This window comes from Neltuma alba, unplaced genomic scaffold (genome assembly GCF_004799145.2).
Source record: "Neltuma alba isolate B1F8T4 unplaced genomic scaffold, ASM479914v2 tig00010918_pilon, whole genome shotgun sequence".
Classification (NCBI taxonomy): domain Eukaryota; kingdom Viridiplantae; phylum Streptophyta; class Magnoliopsida; order Fabales; family Fabaceae; genus Neltuma; species Neltuma alba.
The window spans coordinates 23549-48800 of NW_021635694.1; the positions used below are offsets into that span (position 1 = coordinate 23549).

Here is a 25252-nt window from a genome sequence, read left to right on the forward strand (position 1 = left end):
TTTTCTAGGAGTGATAGTGGAAAAGTTGACAGATAAGTCACGTTTACTGCCACTCTACAAAACTGTACATGAGATTTTCACCTCATATAGCTCCTCATTCAATTCTTTCAAAGTCATTGGATCCTTTTCCTTGTTCGAGAATCTCCACCCTTCTTCTACTCTGTCCCGAAGAGTAACTAGGACCAATTTAGTCACATTTTCATGTTCTAATTGAACACTTTCCTTTTTTGATTATTCTCAAAGGAGAAGATTATTCTTTTTACCAAACATATGTGGTTCCAATCACGATCTTCTAATAAGAACAAGAAATCTTTCTCGATCAATCTTTTTGCCCTCATTCTTCGAGAATCAAAAAGATCCTTTTCAATCAAGTTTGAATTTGTTCGTCTGGAATCTGGCCCATTTTCTCATGGAGCGAAAGGTACGAAATAAATAACATTGATTTTCTAATCAAAAGTACTATGTGAATGGTTTTCCTCTCTCTCTCTATCCCTATCCCGCAGGTATAGTGTTTGAATCAATAGCGAACCCTTTCTTCTGTATCTGTATGAATTGATATTATTACATTCTAATTCCTTCCCTATACCTCCCAAGGAAAATCCCGAATTGGATCCCAAATTGACGGGTTAGCGTGAGCTTATCCATGTGGTTAGGCACTCTTCGAATAGGAATCCATTTTCTGAAAGATCTCGACTTTCGTGCTTTGGTGGGTTTTCGAGATCATTTTAATGACCTATGTTGTGTTAAAGGGATATCTATATGATCTAATATGATCTGATCGATTGCTTAAAGCCCGCGGTAGCAACATATTCAGGGAGAGTATACAGAAAAGATAGTTATTATATTAGTATTAGATTAGTATTAGTTAGTGATCTCTATTTACCTCTATGGAAAGGATGATTCATTTGGATCGACAAGAGAGTTTAACCACATTGCATTGCCAAAGCCCATGTTGTATATTTGAAAGAGGTTGACCTCCTTGCTTCTCTCATGTTACAATCCTCTTCCCGTTGAGCTCCATTTCTTCTCGGTCCATAGAGACAAAATACAAGACTGGTGCTAACAGTTCATCACGAAAGAAAGGACTCGGCTCTTTAGACTATTGTAAATCTTTTTTAGACTATTATAATTAGATTGGATGTTGTTTAATGTTGAATTATCTATATAAATATATCAGTTTTGAATCCTTGTGGTCAATTGATTGTCAATGATCATTGATAATTAATTTGTTTACTTGGTATTCTGTGGTTGTTGGTTGACGATCTTTGAGGCATTTGCATCATCCATTCAATTACACTCTAAGTGGTTTTTAACAATGTTGTAAGAGGTGTTAATTAACTTCAATCAAAATAAGTTTTCATTAATCAAAACATTGGACCCAAGTGATTGCTTGGGGTTTTTATCAGACTTAGAGATTTCTAAAACTCCCATATCAATTTAAGATGATAGCTAAATCTTCATCATCAAGAGTCCATCCCATTATACTTCCCCTTAAATCCAAAGCATTCCTTCGTTTATTTAAAAGACTAAAAAGAGTTACTTTTTATGCATTTTACTTTTTTTACACCACTGTTTTATCAATTCAAAGCCCCCTTTTCTTTACCCAAATTAACATGTTTTTGATAACCAATCTAGTCTAGGATTTCCAATAAAGCACTCATTGAGAAGAATGCTTGGTTGTGCCCTATACTGCATTTTTTGGTGCAATCCCTTTCTTGATGACCTGAAAGGCGACATTCCGATCTGATCAATGGTGCCATTGCTGAGGAGCCAAGAAATTGGTTCCCTAGTAACTGGTTGTCAATACCATTGTGATTTGGGTCGACTCTTATTGAGCTTTAGTTTTTAAATCTTAAATTTTGTATTTTGTAGCATAAAATTTTTTTGGAAATAGAAACAAATATCTTGTTTTTCTATACTTTTGTATTTGTACTCTTATATAGCATTTTGCATTTGTTTAAACTTGATCCTGAGTGTTTAGCCATTTGCTTGAAGGTTTTGAATTTTTGCATAGTTTGTAGAGCGTTTGGTTGAAAAACTTAGTGAATTTTTAAAAGCTTTTGCAAAAATAGCTCTCTTTGATTTCAAGTCGTGACTTCAGTTTCCCAAGTCACGACCTCAGTTGCTCAAGTCATGGCCTCAGTTGTTCAAGTCATGACCTAACTTTTGGCTTGTCACGACTTCAATTTCTTATAGTTCAGGATTGCTCTCTGTGAACTCACATCGCGACCTGGATATCCCAACTCGTGACTTGAGTTGGTTTTTTATTGAAAATTTTTCTGTCTTGCTCCTTTTTGTATAGTTTTGCTTTCCGCACATACGTTAAGAGTGTATAGCACTTGATACACCTCAAACTCGTTGAGCATTATTTGAAATCATTGAGTTTGTCTCAATTTTAAACTACACACTTGGTAAACACAACAGTTTTGATTGGAACTCCTTCTTGAACTCTACTTGTGTGTGAATTTTAAGTGGTTGGGCATGCCTAGAGTGTGTAGAGGCAAGAGAGGTAGAGACACAGCACCCCGTAGCATACTTATCTTACAAGACCAACCCCATTCATCTAGTGAGAGTGAGGAAGTAGAGGAGGAAATCATGGTTGAAGTACCTCCTAATGATGCTAATGATGGGAATAGGAATGGCAATCATAATATGTCACACCTTACTATCAGATCCACTTAGAGTTTAATTAAAATCATTTTAGACCACATTGAATGGTCTTGGGTTCAAAATCCATAAAAAACACTGATTTTCGAATTTTTACTGTTCATCGGGTAAAAATCCAGTTTTCTGGCCCAAATTCAAAAATTCATAACTTAATTTAGAAAAATTAAAGTGGAGTGGTTCAAAATTCTATAAAAATATATTTCAATGCTATTTCAAGGAAAAATAACCTAATGAACAAATTCGATTTGAAAAATTGTCAGGTTTTTGTGAAATTCACCTCTATCTATTTGGCAAAAATCCTTTTTCCAGATTCTGAATGTTAACTTTGAAAAATCATTAAAAATCGGGTAGTTGGCCATGTTTAACGTGATTCCTATCAATTTGAAGCTCAAGACGTGAAATTTAAGTATACCAAATTTCATGCAAGAATTCGTTTGTTAACTAAATAAAACGTGACTCTAAACTGACGTCCTACTTAGGGATTATAGCACCAACCATAGATACTTATACATAACCAAATGTCCACGAATTTTTATGGTGTGTCACCATAATTTAGCCTCCAATCTACAGCTTGCTCTTGGGAGTTTTAGGCCCTAAAATGTTAGATTATATTTGGGGGATGAGATTTTAAGAAATCCCAGTAGCAAGATCAATCAACCAAAACATTAACATGCATCAATTACAAGCATTTCAACCTTTTGCTATTAATAGGAACTACTTTACCTCATACATGTGGCACTCTAACATGCAATAGCCAAGGCACATAAATCAAGGAGTATAGCTACACAATCATCATCATCATTATTATTTAGTTCAACCATATAATAGCACATGAAATTGCATAGCAATCAATACAACACTCAACATTAAGGTTAATTAAATCTTACTACCTTAATCCAATGCTCTTTGATTTTCTTGTTCTTCTTTCTTACTTCCACAAATTCCAAACCCTAGTATGGAAATCCACAAAAAGTGCAGCAAGAATCATCAACCATCTCACATAAGAATCAATAACATAACTCAAGTAATTCCTAAACCCCTTAAAGCTTCAATCTTTATTCTTGAATTTTTAGAGTTAGTTTCCATAAACCCTAAAAATTCCCTCTTGACTCATTTCTACATAATTTTTCATGTAGATTTCAAATATCTACTTGGATTTAACAAAATAAATTTCCTTCTTTCATTTCAGCTTGACTGAACCGTTAGGGTTCCTTATCCAAAAATTTCAACTTTGATTCTATGGCTTCCAATACTTGTTCTTTAGGTTTACCCTACACTATTTTCTATTTTGAAAACAATGGAAGCCTGAAAACTTTTTAAAACTCATCCTAGGGTTCAGATCTTGGTTTGGCCAAAATGGAACTCAAGCAACATAGCAAAGAAAACACTTCAAAATCAACTTACAACCACTTGTAACCACTAGGATCTATCATGCTTTGAAGTGATCTAGCAAGATCTAACAACCAAACTCCCTCCCCTATATAAGAAGCATTTCACCCAGCACTCAAAGAGGAAGAGAACCAAAAATTTCAACCATACAACTCAAGCAAACAAGGCAAGGAACAACTTAAAACCAAAAACTTACCTTGGATCTCACTTGTATGCTTAAAGTTGATGCCTTTCTCCTTGGTTCTCCCTTGAACTCTCACTTTTCCCTTTTCTTCTTGCTTGGCCAAAACATTGATCAAATTTAAGGGGAAGGATGAGCTCATTCAATGCGCACAAAATATCCCACCAATAATTAATGTTATGCCATAAAAGCCTACTTAGTCTTAATGTTATGCCATATGTTCAAAAGCCTACTTAGTCTTAATCCTCCTCTCTTAATTAACTTAAATCATAATGTAATTAAATTCCAAAGTCAAGATCCTCTCCATTGGTAGCTTAATACTTGGAAAGCTTTAATTACCATCCATTGAAGGCTTGACAAGTGGCAACTTATGGGCCAAGTAAAGTGCAAGACTCTGATTAATACTTTATCGGTGCACTTTTACTCCAGGTTTTAATTCTTTTCTATAATTACAGTGCTCTGGCCTCTGTAATTATTTCTGTCAGATCCATAATTATTCTCCTCATTTTTATCTTCCCAAATTGCCCTCTTTGTGTCAAATTTAATTTCCCAATAATTAAATAAAAAGGAAAACTATTTTCCTTCTCTTTAGTGATTTTTCTTCTTTTCAAAGGAATTGGGAAAAATCTTGGATACTTGAGGGTCTTCTTTTAATTTCATAATCTCTTATAATTCCTTGGGATATCATAGAAATTTTCTTGGGGTTTTATTCTCCTTAAAAATATTTATTTGGAATTTTCCAAATAAAGGACCTTAAACTAGCTTAAATCGCCCCCTTAATTCCTTTGTAATTTCTAAAGGCAATTTGGTCATAAAACCAATTTTATAATCCATATAATTCTCAAGGAACATTGTCCTTATTTTTCCCTTAATTTTCTGAGACCTAAAATATTTTTCCATAATTATTCTTGACTAATTTTCTTTAATTAGTCAAAATTTTCGTAATCGACTTGGAAAGCTATAATAATTATTTTCTATCAAACTTCTTTATTTCTCCTTGTCACTTTTGACCCTTAATTATTTAGGAATATCCCTATTCCTAAATGTCATATTACTGGATGTGACATAATAGACCTAATAATGGTGGTAATGAGGGTCAAGGAGAGAACAATGGCTAGAATAGGATTAATGGGCAACCTAGGGGTAGAACTATTAAGGAATTAACTCAATCTGATGGAAACTTTGATCTTATGCCTGGTGCTTTTCCTACTTTTAATGCAGATTTTGAAATTAAACATCAATTGATTTACTCACTACCTAAATTTCATGGCCTCATAGGTGAGAACCCATACCTTCATCTCCGGACTCTTTACATGCAATGTATGTCCACAAAGCTAGTAGGGGCGCGTATTGATGATATCATGTGGAAAGTATTTCATTTATCCCTTGAGGGCAAAGGTAAAGAATGGTATATGAATCTGCCACTCTACGTAGATAATGCATATAAGTCATGGACCTGTTTGAAGAAGGCATTTTTGGATAAATATTTCCCTTCAACCAAGATTTCAGCTACCCAGAAGGAGATTTTAGTAGCTAAACAAGAGCCTTTTGAGTCATTCTTTGAGTTCTGGAGCAGATTTCAAGAAATGCTTACCAGTGCCCCAACCACCAAATTCTTGAGGAGCATTTCGTATAGTATTTCTACAATGGGCTATTAACATATGATGCATAAGTCTTTGATGCCGTTGCAAATAGATCCGTGGAGAATATGGAACCAAGAGTTGCATGGGAATTAATAAGGACCTTTGCTCTTAATAGACAATATGTGAGCTCAAGGGATCTAAAGGACCACAAATCTGAGAGGGATCCACTTTTCGTCAAGTTGGCTTAAGATATGTCTAAGCTTGTAAGTACCGTTGAGAGTCTCCATTCCAACAAGCCTCAATCTCTTGCTTTAGTAGCTACAAGTTGTGGGGTTTATGATTCCCCAATACAAACTACTCAGAATTGCCTAAGGCCAGTTGAAGAGGTGAATACAATGTACCAAGGAAGAGATGGGTAATATCAGAAAAAGGACCTCTACTTAAAAACTTATAATCCCGGTTAGAGAGACCATCCAAATTTTAAATAGAGTAAGGGAGCAAATAGATCAAGTCAATTCTAAGGTAATTAATTCTGCAACATTGGGGCTTCCTCAAGTAATTTTCAAGACCCTTTAAGAGCTTTAGTGCCAACCAAACCTAATACTGTGATTTCTCAACAACCGTCTATAGGGGATGACATTTCATAGCTCTTGAAGAGTATGGCTGCATAAATGACCAACATTGAGGTGCGAATGAAGGAGAGTGATAACAAGTTGTTGTCTCTATAATCATTATTTTGCAAGGCATGCAAAAAGATAATTCAGATATGCACAAAAAGTTAGAGGATCTTACTTTGAAAAATGCCAATATCACCTGTCATCTGACCCAACTGTCCAATACGGTTAGTGACATACAAGCTAAAAGTAGGGGTAACATTCCGCCAACACGGTGATTAACCTTACAGCCCTCAATGTGATAACCTTAAGAAGTGGTAGAAGGGTCCACTTTGAGGGTGAAAAGGTAGATAAAGATGAATCTGAACAAGGGACAGAGAGGCCTCTACTCACTCCAATGAGATCGGGCAAATTTGAGAGATCAAAAAAGGAGGAACTCATGATGAGGAGATCATAAGAAGATCCAAAAGAATAAGTGACTCAAGTACATGAAGAAGTACCCCATGAGGCTACATAAGAAAATGAGAACACTGTGGAAAGCTCAACTTACAAGGACAAACAAAAGGAAGACAAGGCGGAGACTAGTACACAAGGAGCCTCTAAAGCTATAGGTAAGGACGTATACACTAAAGATCTCTCTTTTCCTAAAACTTACTTTTCTGGAAAGAAAAGTTTGATTCTGAGTTTACTAATGATGCCTACACTTTATTCAATAAACTGAAAATTAATGTGCCTATGATTCAATTCTTAAGAAGGAATCTTAAATATTTTAAATTGTTAAAGGAATTGTGTAATGATAAGTAGAGCTTAGGCCCCTTGAGAGGATTCAAGTGAGTACTAATGTGTCATCCCTTTTTAAAGCTGAATTACTGGTTAAGTGTCAAGATCCCGGATCCTACCTTCCCTTGCACTATAGGAAAAGTTCATATTAACAGAGTATTGTTAGATCTAGGAGTAGCTATAAATGTCACGTATTAGTCAGTTTACTTGGCTTTAAGTATAAATGGCCTCAAGGACACAAGTGTAGTACTCTAACTAGTGGACAGGTCTATTAGGTATCCCAAAGGAATCATAAAGGACATTCTAGTTCAGGATAAGGACCTAGTGTTCCCTATGGACTTTTATGTTCTAGATATGTCAAATGAGCTTGTAAATGAGAGCACTCTAATTTTGGGGAGACCCTTTCTCCAGACTTCCAAGACTACATAAGCATAAAACATAGCTATATCACAATGGAAGTAGGAGACCATGTTGTAACCTTTAACATGAATGAAGCTATGCAGTATCCCTTTTGATAATTATGCTTTCATGGGTTTAAATGCCATTGATTTAGCTGTTGAGCAAGTCAAGGATAAATATGAGCTAAAAATGCATGATGGGTATAACATGGGGTCACCAAATTTGATGGCTTCTTCTCCTAAAACATCATATGAATCCTTTAAGCTAAACTCCTCTTTGAGTGCCTATGATGAATATTTCAATTTCCTTTCTTCTGTTTATTCATTTTCAAGCTCTTGTGGGAGTGAGGTGCCATGCATTAACTCTTTAGAAAATGATAGCATGCTTTCCATTTCCCAAGATTTTTCTTTGTCTTTAAATTTTGATTCTATTTCTTCATTCATGAGTGATATTGCCTTTGGAAAAGATCCTTTGGCTAATTTTACAGGTGTACAAGACATGATGGATGCTGAGAGTAGAGTACAATTCGAAGAATCCAGTCTCTGTGACATGAGGTCACGACCTGAGGAATCCTAAGTTGCGACTTCAAATCAACCCTGTTAAGAAGGCGGCCTCTATGAAGTGAGGTCACGACCTGGTATAGTAAGGTCGCGACCTAAGCCCCTTGCTGTAATAATTGAACTTCAACCTTCAATAGCTCCACCATCTCATGTTTTGGATACTTTGGTTAAAGAGCCAACACTCTCTGACCTAACTCTTAATCATTTACACTCTCTTGAGCTCAGTGCAACTTCTAAGAGAACTAAGGAGAGTGTAAGAGATCCAAGTGAGGCTAACAAGTACACTTCCTAAGAGTCGACAAAGGGGAGTTTCTCTAACTCTATTGATACTCCTACTCTAATTATCTTGATTGCCCAAAGCCAACTTTGGAACTCAAAGATTTACCCCCAAATCTTAAGGATGCTTATTTGGATATGGAAAGTAAATTGCCTGTCATTATCTCTAATTCCTTGACTGAGAGTGAAAAGTCCAGTTTGATGAGTATACTTAGTAGGAATAGGGAGGGTTTGGGTTGGCAATTAGCTGATATTAAGGGGATTGACTCTACTATTTACACCCATAGGATTTTGTTAACTGAGGGTTCCAAACCAATTAAACAAAACCAGAGGAGGTTGAATCCTCTAATTTTTGATGTGGTCAAGAAAGAAATTGATAAACTTTTAAGAGCTGGAATCATAAACACTATATCTGATAGCGAGTGGGTGTCACCGGTACAAGTTGTACCAAAGAAGAGTGGGATCATAGTAGTCAAGAATGAGAATAATGAACTTATACCAACTAAGATGCAAAACTTATGGAGAGTTTGTATTGACTATAGGAAGTTGAATGAGTCCACTAGGAAGGATCACTTTTCCTTACCTTTTATTGATCAAATACTTGAACGGTTAGTGGGGAAGAGTCTTACTGTTTCCTAGATAGGTATTCCAGGTAATTTTAAATTCCTATAGACCCTAGAGACCAAGATAAGACTACTTTCACTTGTCTATTTGGAACCTATACTTATAAAAGAATGCTTTTTGGTCTTTGTAATGTGCCTGGCACATTCCAACGCTGCATGTTATCTATTTTTGTTGAGTTTATTGAAAAATGAATGGATGTGTTTATGGATGATTTCACTATTTATGGCAATTATTTTGATGAGTGTTTACAAAGCCTTGACAAAATTCTAGCACGATGTATTGAGAAAAAGCTTTTTTTTGAATTATTAAAAATGCCATTTTATGGTTAATCATGGCATCATTCTAGGTCATTTGATTTCTGATAAAGAAATAGAGGTAGATAACACTAAAATTGAGGTGATTTCTTCTTTGCCCTATCCTACCAACTTGAAACAGTTGAGATCCTTTTTAGGACATGCAAGGTTTTATAGAAGATTCATCAAAGACTCTAGTAAAATTGTTCTACCTCTTTTTAAACTGTTGTAAAACGATGTTGATTTTCAATTTAATCATGAATGTAGAGTTAGCTTTTGATGAATTGAGGAATAGGCTAGCTACTCCTCCTATTTAACCTCTCGTAACTGGGAATTGCCTTTTAAAATTTCATGTGATGCTTCAAATTTAAGTGCGGGGGTAATTTTGGGTCAAAGGGATGGTTCTGCTTCTAAAGTAATTGCCTATGCTTCTAAAACCCTAGATGCAGCTCAAAGAAATTACACCGCTACTGAAAAAGAAAATCTAGAAATGTCCAAAACAAATTTAAGCATAGATTTAGACTAAGAAAACTCCCCTATTATATTCTTGAGCTCAAGCTTCGTCCTCCATCACTAAGAGGCTAATGATTTAGCCTCTCATGTCTTTAAACTTGTCACAATTGCTCCAAGTGTGTTTAGCCATGAGTAATGCTAAAAAGAGGGTTGGAACAATAGAGAAGAAGATGGTGGAAGTGATTTAATCGGTTCAGAATCATAGAAAACAGTAGAGAAATGAAGAAAAATAGAAGTTTGAGATATGGGATCAATTGAGTCTTGAGAGAAAATGGTTGAGGCTTTTAACGTTGCAAATTTGCAGTATGGAGGATCTCCTTTTCATGGCTACGCCTTCCCTTAAGTCTAGTTGCAGAATAACCTACTCCAAAATGCACAGCTTCACTAAACGCGTTCAAGTCGCGACCTTAAAAAGCCATGTCATAACCTGGGAACACAGAGGCACGTTCAATCTTGACCTAGCTCCAAAACGCGTAGTGTCACTTAAAGAGCATCTAGGTTGTGACCTCAGAAGTCTGAGTCGTGACTTGGGGACACAGAAGCACTCCAATCTTGTGTTTTAGCTCTCATAAACTTGTGGCACCTTCAATGCTCCATCTTGGGTCTTAAATCCTGCTCCAAATTCCTAAAAACAATAACAAAGAGTTTTGTAAAGATTAAACTGATTAAAGATCAAGGCAATTACAGTTTGGATGAGATAATTGACCCGTTTTACCCTCAAACAAGCAAAATACAATGCATGAATTGATATAATCAAAAGGATATAAATACATGTAAAATGAGGGCAAAAGTGTTGCAAAACATCAGAAAATACTTAAGAAAACCATGTAAAGATTGGGTTCTATCACTACCAGACCCTTTTTAGATAGAATCTCAGAAATTCCATGAAAGGATAGAAAGATTCTTAGGAGCTAAATTGTAAAAAAAAAAAAAAATTTAGGACCAAGAGATAAGAAAGTTAGAGGCTATAATAAAGCCTCTGGAATTGAGTAAGAGAAATAAGGATGAGTGTGAGCCTACATTTATGCTAGAAACCTCAAAGGGATGATTGTTGAGGCTAAACTTTAGTAGGGATTTATTATAATTTTGAAAAGTTATGGATCGAAATGAGTAATGATAGAAAATATACCCAAAAATTCCAAAAAAAAAAGAGAAATAAGGTGTTAAGGCCTATTTAAGGTTAAAAATGATGAAAATGTCTATGAAATGGATTTTTAGTAAATTGGCTAATTTTGAGAATTTTGGCTAATTAACAAAAAAATTAGTAAAAATTAATTATTTAAAAATATGAGAAGGTGTCAAATAATTAGACAGTAATAAGAATTAATTATTTAAGAAATTATGTAAGATTTTAAAATTATTCCTAGCCCTTGGAAGCAAAGAGGTTTGCTTTAAAATAATCTAAAATTGAATTTACAAAAGTAGGGGTATCCATGAAATTTTTAAAAGAGAAATCTACATGTTGGGTTTTGGTCTAAAAAAATTAGAGAAATTTTCCTCAATAAAAAAAGGAGTGAATGATGCAAAAGAATGAATTTTCGGAGTCAGAGAATATCAAAAAGTATTTAGTCAAAGCTATGGAAAAATCTGGATTTTGGCCACTTGTGATGATCTAATTCTTTTGGCTATTGATGGTTGCCACATACACCCCTTGAGGTGTCCCAATTTTGGCCAATAGAAGGGGGGTAAATCAGATTTTCTATAAATACCCCCTCCTAAAATACATAAAATTGTGAGAAAATAGAGAAAATAAGGGGAGGTTTTGCTCAAGTGAAATCTGATCACTCTACCAAAATTTGAGAGGAGTTTGTACAAGGAATCATTTAGTTTTTACTAGGGAACCGTCAAGGTATGTTTAAGCCTCCTTATCCCTAAGTTCTGCATTAATTTGGTTAAGATTTTGAGTTGTAAAATCAAGGGTATATGCTGCCAAATTTTTGGTCCATTCATGTGATGTTAGAGAAGGATAGAGACCTTAAATACCAAGTGGAATAAGCATGTATAAGTGGGGTATGGATTGATTTTTGAAAGAAAACCAAGTTACAATTCTAGGGGTTCATTTTGGCCTAGTACTATTCATACAGAAGCAAATTGTTTTGGCTTGATTTAATGATTCCAATGGGTTTAAAATGTGTTTTTGCATAGAGATATGTTGTTGGAAAGTGTTTAAAATCATTGGAATCAAAAATAGAATCTTTGAAAGTTATATACCCTTATTTGGCCACAGTGATTTCAAGGGGAAGGAGTTTGATTTTCAAAAATATAATTCCATATGTGAATTCCTTACAAAAAATTGTGTAGAAATGAGTCATGAGGTTATAGATTCTAAAAGAAGAATTATTTTGTTAAAAATTCAAGAAAAAAGGGAAATTGTTAAGTTAAAGTTAAAGGATCCTATTTAAGTTATTGGTTATTAATATAGCCTATATTTGTGCTTGATTTAATAGGCTTTGTGAGGAAGAGACAAGGAGAATCATTATCCCTTAAGGAGACCAAGTTGATCAAGTAATAAAAGGTAGTTTTGAATTATAATTTGATTGTATATTTTGCTTGTTTAGTGTGATTTGTTGTTTGATTGGATTGAAAAACTTGTGTTGTGATTTTGGTTGGTTGAATAACCTTGGTTTATGCTTTTGCCAAATGCATTGAACTGTGTTAATATGGAAGTGTAGATGTTCCTCTCCTAGCATGAGACAAAGCATGATTTTATGTGACTGGAGGATGTCTTGAAGTTCTATAACATGTCACATTGTAACTTGCTTGATTTGCATGATAATTGTAATTCAATTACTACTAAGATTTTCATAAAATCTCATTCCTCCTATGTTGAATTATACCTCACATAGGGAATGGCTCATCCATGGATCAAAGCAAGGAATTGGTGTTGGGATAGAAGAGCATTATGGAACTAATATCATTATGTTATGCTATGTAATGTTTAATGAACTTTATGCTACGTTGTAGTGAATTATGGATAATGATAAGATGCAAATTGTGTTGTTATGACATGTCTTACTATTGGAACATTGAATGGTACAATTTTAAAAGGATGTGAAAGGAGGAAAGAGAGGAATCAATTCAAGAAAATGGAATTAGGGGATAAAAATACCCTAAAAGAAGCTAAACTTGTGATAAATAAAATAATGAGAAATTGTTGGACTTTGGGCGTGAAATTTTACAGGCAAATGGATCTTATTTGTAGCCTAAAATAAGCGGTAAACCATTAAAATTGAAGTTTTGTGCTAAGAGTTATGCCCTTTCAAAGTTGGGCGAAAATATTAGAATTTCAAAAATTAACCATATGAATAGTGCCCTTTATCGAATTTTCTAGTGCTACGTTGGATGAAATTGAGCCTAATGAATATTTTTCTTCTATAAAACTCTTAGCAAGCTTCATATGAAAATTAGAACTATCCTGTTTCAATATTTCTAGAATTAGTTATGAATTTTCAAAGTTGTCCTAATTTCTGATGAACATTGTACGGATAGAATTAAATGTGAAATTTTGAAGTTTGGAATTTTTCATCCCGAAACATTTGGAAATGCATTATAATGATTCCATTTGACATATAATGGTGTAATAAAGGAGGTGTTATACTTTTTGGTATTAGAGCAAAGGTTCTGACTTTGTTCTTGTGCACTGTATTTATTATTATGATGCATAATGATTGATTATTGTTTAATACTTGTGAATCGTGTTTAATAGTGCACTGTTTTGTTTGGTTTGTGTTGTAAAGTGTGGTAAATTTTTATTGTGGGTCATGGTTGTTTGATTGAATGCTTTTAGTTAGGATTATATCTAGGGTGGATTGGTGTATTATAGATTAAGTTGAGTACAAGATAAGTTATGGCCTGCTGTAGCGATGATTCCGGGGCAATGGTCTAACCTCGACGTCCTGACTTCACCACCCGGATATTACTAGCCCCTTTGGGAGATAGAGGATATTTTTTCTAAAGAAGACTCTAACGATATCATAAAACTTGAGAAAGGTGATATCCAAAGCACTACGAGACCAGTCTAGCTCAATCTAGCTGAAAATGCACAAGGAGCACAAGAGATTTGCACATGAATTGTCAAAATGCATTACCTAAATATGTACTTGAGATATTATTATATTCATTTATTAACAATTAGTAAATTTTTTTCCATGCAGCTTAGGATGTCCAGTTCATCGTGGATCTTTTTGACAGCTAGGTGTTCACAAATGTTAGTGCCCCTACTAAACCTATTAACAATTGTCCATCTATAATGATTGATGACAATCAGAGATTGTGTGATATCTCTAACCACATGACACTTGTACCTGTTAAATGGGAAAGAAGGTATATTCAAGCAAGAAAGCTATCATTAGAGATTATGAGAACACTTCCAAAGGGCTAGTTATGAAATATGGTGATGAGAGGGTCCATGTCCAAGCTGTGCTTTTAATTTTCTACCAAATTGTTTATCATTTGACGTAATTGTTTTATCTTCTTAGGATAGTGTATAATTTCAATGTTCAAATTATGCTATGGTCTTTATTTTCCTTAAGGTAACCATGCTTCATTTTGTTGATTTTCTTCTATACTAACAATTTGACCATTATAATTATATTTATACTAGACACTTAAACTAACTAAACTTTGTAGATAAATAATGCATGTATTAGTAATAGTAGGGTTAAAAAAATTTAACAATTAGTCATATGAAGGAAAGATAATTTCAGCTTTCACATGCCATTAACTTATAGGCATTTGAAGAAATTATAATATGAAAATCAATATGTTAGGGAGCATTTTAAGTTCACACGACTTAAAGAAACTAGTAGACGAATTAGAAAAAATTAACATCTTTGACCTTTTTCACTTTGAGAGATAGAATGACAGTTTCAATGATATGAGATAAGTTCCCTCACATGTGGGGTAACACTTCAAAGAATGGAAAATGAAGCCCAATGCTAATAAGACTTATTTTGGGCTTGTTATGTAGTTGAACAAATATTCAATATATGAGATTGCCTTGAAGAAGCTTGACTGATAATTTAGTATTAGTTTCAAGTACATGCCTGTCCAGTTCAATCAGAAGAAAATAGATAGGCCATTGTATTATGCATCTTAATAGTGGGAATGCATATATAATAATTTGAATGTTTGAACTTCTTTTTGTTTACTAATTAAATCTCAAGCAAGTAATAAATTTGAAGAAGCAAGAAAGATATGATAAATACTTGAAAAAGGAAAGTTGATGTTAAAAGGATGTCAAATTCATTTAGAAGAAATATTATCTCCTATCATTGTTCTTGGACAAGAAGAATGCTCTGTGAAGCAAGAATCATTTGATGAATACCTAAAAAAGGCAAGTTGATTTTAAGCCCTAGCTCCTTATTGGTTATTGCAAAGGTTACATGTCCATATCAAAATAAATTTGTAGATAGGACCCTTCTTTGAAAAGCCATGGTAGTAGATATCAATTGAAGCATCATTGTGATGGATCTTGAATTGTTTTTGCATATTCAACATTGGGTCAGTATGTTAAAATCCATTATTCTTCAAACCTTTTATTGTAAAAGTTGCAACTAAGGTCCACATAGATGTGTAAATGGTTTGTGCATAAATTCCTTAGTTCTTCATAGTATATTTATATGAAGAAATAAGAAGTATATTTATATAAGGAAATAAGCTTCACATATGTTGCCACTATAAACAAATATATGAACAACATTAAAACAATCATGATTAATCCTTTATTAAAGTCCATTTAGTTTTCTATTGAATTTTACTGATTCGGCTCTAATTGGTATGAAGTGGTGTATCTCATTGTGACCCCAAACCCTAACAATTTCTTCACTTAATATGTTTGTTATCATCCCAATATTGGTTTGTACAAAGCGAGGTCACCTTCTTTTAATTAGTATGTCTAGTAAAGCAATATCATCCCTAAGCAAGTGACCACTTCTCAAATGTTATGTAACTTGCTATGAGTTTAGCTCAAAACATATTTTGCTCTCCATTGTAGGATGAATCATAGCAAACATTGACCTCAAGCACATAGAATACTTTATATTCAATAGCCTGTCAACATCCCACCATATATAGAAACCATCTATACGTATTCATACTTTCTCCTTCTCTACTATATGTTCCCAAGTTGATATTAGATGGGCCATTAACATAAGAAATTCTTTCATGGTAGGAAACAAAGGAGTGGAAGGTATTCCCATGAATGAATTACTAGCTTGCCAACATCTTTGTGCTCAATAAGTTAGTTTGCCATGTTTATTTTTGGTCTGCAATTGTTTCTTTGAAAGTCTTGCTTCTTATGTTTTTTCTTTTTGGCCATTATTGATATGAGAATTTATTGAATGCCTTCAATACAATAACCTTGAAGATGTAGTTAAGCAGATAGAAGAGTGTGATTGGTACAACAACCTTTTAATGTGATTAGCCAAGCAAATAGAAGAGTTAAAAGCTGATGAATTCGAGCATACCTGAAATGTATAATAGAGTTAAAACTGCTTTGACTTCCTTTCTCATCTTTGGGACTTTTGCTCAAAAGGGGTCTAGTAGCCTATCCAATTCAGGCTATTTCTGGTACTTCTATGCCTAAAAGTTGGGACGTTACAAATGTCTCATATTTGTTAACTTCACCTATGCATCAAAAGTGGTTGCCCGTGTGAGAAAGCCAACCTTTTTAACATGTACGACATACTAGACATTGTATACTTTCGGACAAATACATAAAGTGATGACAGAAAAATATATAATTTTATTAGTTATAAAAATCATATTATATAAGGTCTGTATATTACACTTTACGCATGCCAAGGGCCATAGGTTGCTTTAAAAGGGCTTGGATATGTTGCTTAAAAACTTTCTCGCCTATTGGCTTTATTAGGGGATCTGCTACCATACATTTGGTTGAAATGTATTGTACACTAACAATCTTTTATGCTATATAATCTCTAACAAAATTATACTTGATGTCAATATGCTTGGTCTTGTTGTGCTGTGATACTTGGGATCTTTGATATAGGCTATAGCTGCAGTGTTGTCATAGTATACTAACATTGGATTGGTACTCTTGTTTCCAAATCCAAGGTGTTCTATAAACCTTTTCAGCCATAAAGCCTCTTGCACTGTTGCAGTGCATGCCATAAACTCAGCTTCTATTGAATGTAAAGCAATGCACGTTTGCTTCTTGCTGCTCCAACACATAGCACCATTGTTGAGCAAGAAGGTATAACCTAAAGTTAACCTTCGTTCTTCTTCATGTTCGCCTACATCAGTATCAGAGTACCCAACAAGGCACAGATTTCTTCCTTCGTAGCATAATGCATAATGCATAATGCATAATCAGAAGTGCCCTTTAAGTATCTCAAGATTCTCTTTATTGCTTTCCAATGCTTTTCACCGGAGTTAGACTGGAATCTGATCACCAGTCCCACTGCATAACAAATATCTAGTCTTGTACACATCATTATGTACATCAAACTGCCAATAGTACTGGCATATAAAATTCTTTCCATCTTATTTTTGTCAGACTTGGTTTTGGGACACATGTCAGGACTCAAGGCTACTCCTATAGCAACAGCAGTACTCATGGGATTGCAATCTTTCATGTTAAACCACTCAAGAATCTTATTGATGTAATCCTCTTTTGAAAGAGAGAGGATTCGTTTTGAATTATCTTTTTGGATCTTAACTCCAAGTATATACTCTGCTTCGCCCATATCTTTCATCTTAAAATTTGATGGAAGCCATTCTTTAATAGCCACCACCGAATCTAGACTATTTCTGGCCAATAGTATATCATTTACATATAAGGATAATATGACAAAATTACCCTCAAACTGCTTAATGTAGACACAGTGGTCTTCCTCTATCATTTGGGAGTCATATGAGGTTATTGCTTTGTGAAATCTCAAATACCACTATCTAAATGATTGTTTCAATCCATAAATGGATCTTTTAAATTTACAAACTTTATTCTCCTTTCCTTTTTCAATGAAACTCAATGGTTGTTCCATATAGATTTCTTCATCTAGATCACCATTCAGGAATGCGGTTTTTACATCCATCTGATATAATTCTAGGTCTAAACTATTTACTATTACCATAAAAAGTCTAATGGAGTTAAAAGGCATAACAAGTGAGAATGTATCTTCATAATCTATGCCTTCTTATTGTGTGTATCCCTTTGCTACTAATCGAGCCTTACATTTGTCAATTGATCCATCTACTTTTTTTTAATCTTGAGAGCCCACTTGTTCCCAATGGCTTTACATCCTTTTGGCAGATCAACTAACACCCAAACTTGGTTCTTTTTCATTTAGTCCATTTCTTCTTTCATTTCTTTCTTCTATTCCTCCTTGGCAGAACTGACAAGGCTTCTCATACAGAATGGGGCTCATCATCCCTTTTAGAGTAACTAAGAAAGATTCTCTTTCTATTTGAAAGCGTCTTTTGGGAATACTTTCCCTATTACTCCTTCTGAAGGGGGCTGTTTGTTTATCTTTCTTTCTTTGTTCAGGTCTCGATGTTGACCTTTCTTGGCTCCCACTCAGATTGACACACCTAGACGATTCTGGTTTGTCAATTTGTTCTGCACCGTCTTGTTCTTGTGTCTCATAAAGAGAAAAAGTGAGGTCAACATCTCTTTTATTAGGAAATTTAGTCTCAATGAATGTTGCATCTCTTGATTCTATTTCAGTCACCGTTCCATCTTTGTTTTCACCTATAAAAACATATCCCTTAGATTGTTCAGAGTACCTTATGAAGATATATTTTTTTCCTCCAGGACCCAATTTCCCATACTTGTGGGAACTATCATGGATATACGTCACTGACCCCCAGGGTCTTAGGATGCTTAGATCTGGTTTGCGTTTTGTCCATAAATCGTAGAGTGTGGAAGCGACTGATTTTAAGGACACACGGTTAAGTATGAAGGTCACTGTTAATAAAGCATCACCCCAATATGAAATTGGCAGGTTTGCTACATAACCATGTTTAGAAGAGTTTTGTTTCTTCTTGCGGCAACTCCATTTTGTTGTGGAGTGCCAAGGATAGTCAGTTGTCTAATTATCTCTTTCTCTTCACAAAGTTGTTTGAATTGTTTAGATAAATATTTACAACCTCGATCAATGTATAATGCTTTAATTTTATTGTCCATTTGATTCTCTAACTCATTTATGTATCGTCTGAAGCACTCAAGAGATTTAGACTTATGTGAGATCAAATAGACATGACCATATCATGAAAAATCATTAATGAAGGTAACGAAATACTAAGCTCCGTGTCTCGCCCTCATACTCATTAGACCACATATGTCGAAATGGATTAATTGCAATGGATTTCCAGCTCTTGTTACCTCATCGAAAGGTTTTCTTATTGCTTTACCAGCTAGACAATTTTCACATAGGAACATTTTCATATTCAGAATAGCACCTAACAACCCTTCTTTGGCTAATTTAATCATTCTATTTTGATTAATATGTCCTAGTCTAGCATGCCAGGTGTTTATGTCAACATTACTCAAAGAAATAGCAAATCATTCATTACGATTAAAATCAACGACAATATCCAAAACAAAGAACTTTTTAAATAAGAAAGCTAAACCATAAAGGAGTGAGTTGCTTGAAATGTCTACAACTTTACCATGAAAGTTTACATCAAACCCAAACTCTAAGAGACATAAAACAAAAACCAAGTTCTGCTAGATGTCGGGAGCGCAAAGCACATCATAGAGTATCAAGGTCTTCCTACCATGCAAAGTAAATTTACAGGTGCCAAAACCTTTAACCTCGATCCTCACGTTGTTCCCAATATAAAGCCACTTGCTTTGATACGGCAACCAACGGTACTCGATGAAGGATCCTCAATCCCTAGTTATGTGGTCTATGGAGCCTGAGTCTACAATCCTAGAAAAAGAAACAGGTTTTGTTAGAAAAACAGTACTAGAAACATATGAAACATGTGAATTCACATAATTCACATGTTTTGAACAGTCACGCGTGAAGTGGCCCATTCTCTGACAGGCAAAGGACATGACCTTCTTCAGGTCCAGCTTCTTCTTCCCACTTTTCTTTCTCTTCTTCTTGAATTGTTTCTTTCCCTTTTTTTGGGTTGAGGACCACCCTTCTTCTTTTTCTTTTGGAACTTCTTGTCCTTCTTGGAATCGGGCTTTGATTGGGAAGTGCTAGTATCCTCAGCGTAATAAGCTTGTCTAAAGGACTTGTAAGCCTCTAAACGTTCATCCTCCAGCTCCAAGTGCTTAGCAACATCATTAAAAGTAACGATGTTTTCATTATGAGTTAGGTTAACTTTCATATGCTCTTAGCTAGCAGGGAGCGATCTGATAATAGCCTGCACCTACTGTTTATCAGACAGAACGTGTCCAGCTCCCTTAAGCTCCCTGATCATGTTGGCCATCTCTCTCAGATGTTGCTTCATATGATTGTTTCATTTAATAAATCCCCCTTATTAAGCTCAGCAATAATGTTCTTGGTTGCCATTTTTAGTTCTGTGACAAATTTTTCCACATTATTCTACATTCTCTCTAAAAGAGAGATGTACCATAGAACATTTAAGTTATATAGCACAGCGGAGTATACAATGTCATGTGCTTATATTATCTTTGATCAGAAAATAATGATATTGCAAGATCCATTATCAAGAACATATGTTTGTACCTCCTATCACACAGATACAAGTAATAATCACTATGTTCTATCAAGAATTATGTATAAGTACTTCAGAAAAATTGTGACTCTTAGAAGTCTTATCTTCTAAAAGCTGCCACTTATAAAAAGCATACATATATTATTCACAAATAATCATCTAACAATAATTTAAGTAATTTCATTAAATAAAATAAGACATTTAGTCTGTTTACAACAAATGAACTCAAAAGCTCAACATAATAAACATTAATAAAGCAAATACAAAAATTACATCATTTAATATGAGCCCGACAATAATCAAGCATTGTGTTCCCGAGTTTTCTAAGTTTGCGTGATTTGGTCATAAAGGAGGAAACTAATTCTATAGACCAAATCAAGTAAGATTTCCTTATGGGTTTGTCTTTAGGTCTGCCTCTAACCTTATTGCTCTTATGTATTCCATTATGACTTTAAGGTAGAATTCGGTATTCTTCTTATCAATCATATATTGGATGTAACTGGTGAGCAAGCCATTGATGCCTTTTATGTTTGTTAGTTTGGCCGCATCTCTTTCAGTTATACTCATAGCTAAAGCAGGGGTACAGGGTTGATTCACCTCTTCTCCTTCCTTAACTTCGATTTTATCAAGAAGATAAAGTGAATCTTTAAAGACCAAATGAGGTTTGTCACAGAGGGGTTCAATGGGGAATAAAGTCTTTGACTCAGGTCCGGAATCTTCGAGACCACTTGAGATTCCTCAAGTGGCTGTTCTTCTATTAACTCCTCCGGGTCCTCTTCAGGGTCCTCCTCAAGTTCGTCGTCGAGGAATATGAGGTTTAATGAATCATATTTAGTAATTTTAGTGCTGCTTGAATCCCCTTGGCTCATTTTTTCCTAGGAATTTAATAATATAAATTATTAGAGGTATTCTGGAATTTTTAACCACAAAAAAAAACTAGAAATACACTAAAATACTCAAAAAATATATTCAAAATTGCCCCAAAAATAGGCAAATTATATACCATAACGAAGCTCATGAATTTAGGGAATTTTAGAGACAACTCACACCTAAAATAGACTTCCCACACGCTACATGCACCCTAAGAAGAATAAAAATTGAGAAAATAAAAAAATGTTGAATCCCAGTTACGCTCTTGGCGCATGACCTCCACGCACCGCCTTGTAGTCCATCGACCGCGACACGCGCTATGCCGGCTGCCTCCATGCACCACCACCTCTCAGGTGGTGGTATCCACGTGTCGAAGGGGCATGCCATGTGGCTGCACGTGCCATGTGGTAGTTTTGTCACCTTTTTCCCTTTTAAAAAAAAAATAATTTAGACCTTTTTTTTTGGCTCAGTCCGAATTAGGCCCAATAGATTCCAATCCTTTTTTTTTGGGTATGGGCTGAAGGAATTTGGGCCTGCGTCTCCCTTTCTTTTGTTTTTTTTAGAAGGGCCAAAACAATGTTGTTTTGGCTCTAGAGGTTGTCTTTAACCTTCAGCCGAGTTGTCCTAACCCGGCCTGCAAACAGGGCGGGTTGATGGACCCGTCGGACTTGAATACTTCTCTCCTTTATATGTCCTTCGTTGGACGTCCAAATTTTATGTACTTTATATTGTTTTCTTTGTTTTTTCATCCTCTACACAATGAGATAAGTTTTGGAGCCTAAAAACTTAATTTTAAGTAGACTTAAAAACAAAAAATGAAACTACCGAAAACATAAGTCTTGTAAAACGAATTTCATGGAGGCAGAGAAAGAATCTAGTATTTCTACTTACAAAAATAAGTCAGATATTAATCATACTAAAAATAAATGAAAGGATTTGCATAGTATATTTAAGAAAATCACAGAACGCACGGTAACTCAAGGAAATAAGCATTGAAGTAGCATAAAAAAAAATGAACGCAGGTCTTTGAAAGAAAAAAACACAGCCTACAGAATAACGTTACTCTGATACCATTGATGAATTCGAGCGTACCTAGAATGTATAACAGCCTCAGATAGCCACGCGGAGGTTCGATCATGATGACAGAGTCAGATCTTTTATCTCACAGCAAATACACACTTGAGGAGGGAGAACAAAGAATAAGAGGGAGGAGTCAAAAACTGAAACATGCAAAGACTAATCCATCCGGTGGTTTCTTAACTTCATATTTTTGAAAAAAGAAAAACTACCTCCACACAGTTATTCTTTAATCGTTCTAAAACATCCTTCCATTAACCTCTCAGAGTACGTGTTCAGAAGCGTTACGATTCAAACGATTCATGAAACAAACCTGTAGATTAAAAATTTACAATTTGTTCTTTGGTTACTGTACATTGGTTAAATTCTATATTTTTAGTCCAACTTTGAAAAATTATAACTAATTCTATAAAAATCATATTGAGGTACTCCAAAATTCTAATTGAATTCCTTTCAATTCTCTATAGGAGAAAAATATCAAACTAGACTTATCTCAAGCCAATTCGTACAGTTTAATCCATGAAAATCATTATTTATTTGATAAATTTTGGAATTTCCAGTTTTCTTGGCTCAACTTTGGAAATTCGCATCTCTTAGTATACACATCCAATTGAAGTGAGCTACCTATCATTTTAAATCTTGGGTTGTGTATAATACATATACCAAGTTTTATGGCTTAATTCATACATTTGATAGGTCAAACTAGAACTGGAAGTTGACTGCTCCAGGATCTACGTTTTATCCATTAGACAATTCTTGCTTTAATTCTTTTTATTGTTTTGGCATGTGTAGCTTGACCCTATCTTTTCCCATTCATTCTTATACATTCTCATTCATACTATAAATATTCTAAACAAGTACATTGCATCATTGGCATTCATATACGTAATTTACACAATAGGAGAATCATACATTAACCAATAGCTTCATTCATTAACATGAATAATTCTCCACTTTCTTCTCCTTCCTTCTCGTGCTCTCCTTCATACAATCACTGTCCATCATACTTGACCTAAATAGTTGGTTAGGGAAGGGTGAGATTTGGGAGAATCTCAGTAGCAAACAATAACCACTCCAAACATACATGGCAAGCTTGACATTTATAACATGCTTGCAACTTAACATATTTATAACATAATGACATGTTTAGAAATCATCACGCATTTATCATAAAATATATAGGCCTATGGCATATTTCAAACACATTCACAATCACAACACATGAGTTCATAAAATCATATAATATAGAAACATGTCATACATACAAGCAAATACCAAGCACATAAGAGTAAGGTAAAGTTTGCTACCTTGTGTCTTTAAACTTTTTTTACTTCCTCTTGCTCCCCAAGTCCTGACACTTAACTGGTAGTTGGGGCTTAAAAAGTGCACTAACATTAGAAGGTAGTTAGACCATCTCATTAGGCTTGAACTTCTTTTTATATTTACACATATCCCTTAAAATTTTAGCATATTTAGGTTGAGAGGCTAACTCAAGTAAAGGTACATTAACTTTTAATTTGCTAAACAACTCAAACAAGCATCATCTTTCTTCTTAGAACTAGCTTTTCTCATGCCTTGAAGATAAGAATGTGGAAAGGGAAGTTCTTGAAGATTTACCTCATTACTTTTTTTGTAAGCGGTTTCTTGAGTGTGAGGTTGACTTCCCTTAGCAGCTCCAACATCCTCTTTATCATTCACAAGTGTAGTGGCCTTCTTCTTTAAGATGCTCTTCTCTTTCACACTTTCATATGAAGGTACAGCTGTAAGGGTTGGCTCCTTGAGTTGTAAACTTTTATCAAAATCAACTCCTACATCTTCATCTTCACTTTCCTCATCTTTCTTCCCAGCTAGCTTGCCACTTCTCAAGCTTATGGCATTTAGGCTCTTGGGATTAATTACAGTGTTGGATGGTAAATTTCCTTTCCTAGCATCTTCCTCACTTTTAGAACTTACTATTTGAGTAACATAGGCTTGGAGATTGTTGTTTTTGACCTCAAGTTGCTCCACTTTGTCACATAGCTTGCTCATCTTCTTCAATAAAGTGTCCTCTCTATTTGGTTCTTGAATTGGGATCTCTCTTGTTGTAGATGGTCCTATATAATTTCCCATAGAGGCATTCCCAAACTGTCCTTGAGAATTTCCAACACCTTTATACATATTTTTCTTACCTGGACCACCTTGAAATCCTCTATTATCATTGCCACTCCACTTAGGTGTGAAGTCTCCTCTCCAACCATTATTGTAAGTGTTTTGTGAGGATTGGTTGGGTCTTTGGAAGTTCATGGCAGCTACATCTCTTGACTCAATCATGGAGGGACAATTAAGAGTAGTGTGCATAGAACTAGCACACACATCACAAGTGGTAGGAGCAAGAGCTTAAGTCATGGGGGTGGAATGTAGAGCTTTAACTTGAGAAATCTAGTGATGTGGGCATTTGGCAAGGAGGGCTATGAATCTTGTCCAATACTCATACAAGCTTTCTCCAATCCCTTGTTGCACACTATAGATCTCTTTCCTCATTCTAGCTGTCCTTGAAGCTGGAAAATACTTTTCCAGGAATTGCTTCTTCAATTGCTCCCATGAAAGTGTTGCAAAATGTTGAGGCAACATGTGCAGCCATTCCTTAGCCTTGCCTTCCATAGAAAACAAGATGGCTCTACTCAGTACATCATCAAGGTGGGCTCCAGGAGGCTTCATGGATGAGCATATCATGTGAAGGTTTTGGAGGTGCCTATGTGGATCCTCTCCTGCATTGCCATGGAATTTAGAT

The 25252-nt window shown here is 34.9% G+C and overlaps 1 long non-coding RNA gene across 1 annotated transcript; it reads right to left on the reverse strand.

The window, feature by feature from the left end:
* Positions 1 to 213: 213 nt before the first annotated feature.
* Positions 214 to 23097, reverse strand: LOC114759914 (uncharacterized). Its single transcript, XR_003741988.1, has 3 exons — positions 23087 to 23097; positions 12827 to 12832; positions 214 to 289 (listed from the first exon to the last, which is right to left on the reverse strand). It is a non-coding gene; the product is annotated as an uncharacterized LOC114759914 (long non-coding RNA).
* Between the last annotated feature and the right edge of the window lie 2155 nt (positions 23098 to 25252).